The 2033-nt window shown below is 37.6% G+C and overlaps 1 pseudogene; it reads right to left on the bottom strand.

The window, feature by feature from the left end:
• Positions 1 to 1198: 1198 nt before the first annotated feature.
• Positions 1199 to 1636, bottom strand: LOC110212495 (small ribosomal subunit protein uS19 pseudogene; annotated as a pseudogene).
• Between the last annotated feature and the right edge of the window lie 397 nt (positions 1637 to 2033).

Raw genomic sequence — 2033 nt, 5'->3', positions numbered from 1 at the left:
CTCTTACTACTTCTTCTATTCCTTCTATGCTTCCTCTCTTTTCTTTCCCCTTTCCCCTATTACTGCCTATAGGGCAAGTTAGATTTCTGTACCTAAATGAATATGTTATTCCCTCCTTGAGCCAAATCTGATGAGAGCAAAATTCAAACGATGTTCACCTCCCTCCCTTCTTTCCCTCTACTATAATATGTTTTTGTACATATTCATGGATGTAATTTATCCTTTTTGCCTCTTCCTTTCTACTTTTCCTATCACAATACATTTTTACCATTGAATTAGGTTTTTTAACATCACATCAAATTCAACTTAAACCCACACCATCTGTCTATGTATATCCCTTCTAAATGTAATAAAGATACAGTTCCCAAGAGTTATAAGTATCATCTTCCCATTTAGGGATGTAAGCAGTTTGTCCTTATTGAATAACATGTTTTTTTTTTCCTTTCCTGTTTACCTTTTTGTGCCTCTCTTAAGTCTTGTATTTGAAGATCAGATTTTCCATTGAGTGCTGGTCTTTTCATCAGGGAAAGCTGGAAGTCCCCTATTTCACTGAATGCCCATCTGCTCCCTGGAAAGATTATGCTCAGTTTTTCTGGGTAGTTGAATCCCTGGTTGTAATTCAAGTTCCTTTGCCTTTATGGAATGCCATATTCCATTCTCTCTGATCTCTTTAATGTAGAAGCTGCAAGGTCTTCTATAAACCTTACTTTGGTTCCACGATTTTTGAGTTGTTTCTTTCTAGCTCAAAATTCTGGAATTTAGCTACAATATTTCTTGGCATTTTCAATTTGGGATCTCTTTTAGGAGGTGATAGGTGGATTCTTTCAATAACTATTTTACCCTCCAGTTCTAGGACTTCAGGACAGTTTTCATTGATGGTTTCTTGAAAGATGCTGTCTAGGCTTTTTTTTAAATTATTATTATCATGGTTTTCAGCTAGACCAATAATTCTTAAATTATCTCTCCTGGATCTAGTTTCCAGGTCGATTGTTTTTCCAATGACATATTTTACATTTTCTTCTATTTTTTTCATTCTTTTGATTTTGTTTGACTGATTCTTGATGTCTCATAGAGTCATTAGCTTCCACTTGCCCAATTCTAATTTTTAATGAATTGTTTTCTTCAGTTAGCTTTTCCATTTGTCCCCTTTTAATTTTTTTTTTAAAAGAGCTTCTTATTTTTATTGTTAGGATCCAGATTACTTGAGAAGGATGAAACAAAAGGAATAGGTGGCTCCAATACCCAGCTGGCCATGTTTTGCAGGCTTGTAGGTGATAGAGAATTTGCCCAGGTAGTGTCCAATCATCTCGGGCTTAATTTCTACCTGATTTAAGGTCTTGGCATTATAGATGCCCACTATACTTCCTGCCATATCTGGGAGGATGATTATGTCCCAAAGGTGTGTGTTTACTACCTTGGGCTTTTCCATGGGGTGTGCCTCCTTCTTGGCCTTCCTCAGGTGCTTCGGGAGGGAATGTTGTTTGCACTGCAGACTCCTATTGAGTTGCCACTGCTGTTGATCACTGAACAACTGCATGAACTGTTCATAGGATATGTCAAGCAGCTGATCCAGGTCCATGCCATGGTAGGTGAACTTCTGGAAGGTTTGCTTCTTCTTCTGCTCCACTTCTGCCATCTTGTCTGCTGTCAGGAAAAGTTACCCTTTTAATTTTTTTTTAGGCAATTGGGGTTAAGTGACTTGCCCAGGGTCACAGCTAGTAAGTGTCAAGTGTTTGGTCTGAGGACAGATTTGAACTCAGGTCCTCCTGACTTCAGAGTCAGTGTTCTATACACTATGCCATCTAGCTACCCCTCCCCTTTTAATTTTTAAGGAGATGTTTTCTTCAATGTACTTTTTTCCATTTTGTCGATTGAATTTTTTTAAAGGAATTGTTCAATTTTTCTTCTACCTCTCTTATTTGCCTTTTAAAATTCTTCTTGAGCTCTTCCAAGAAGGCTTTTTGGGCTTGATAGCAGTAAATATTCTCCTTTCAGGTATCAGATGTCGCTATATTGACAATGTTGTCCTCTCC

Source organism: Phascolarctos cinereus, unplaced genomic scaffold (assembly GCF_003287225.1).
Source record: "Phascolarctos cinereus isolate Bilbo 61053 unplaced genomic scaffold, phaCin_HiC Scaffold_4;HRSCAF=312, whole genome shotgun sequence".
Lineage (NCBI taxonomy): Eukaryota > Metazoa > Chordata > Mammalia > Diprotodontia > Phascolarctidae > Phascolarctos > Phascolarctos cinereus.
The sequence above is the reverse complement of the archived record's forward strand: the minus strand, read 5'-3'. Positions and strand labels throughout refer to the sequence as shown.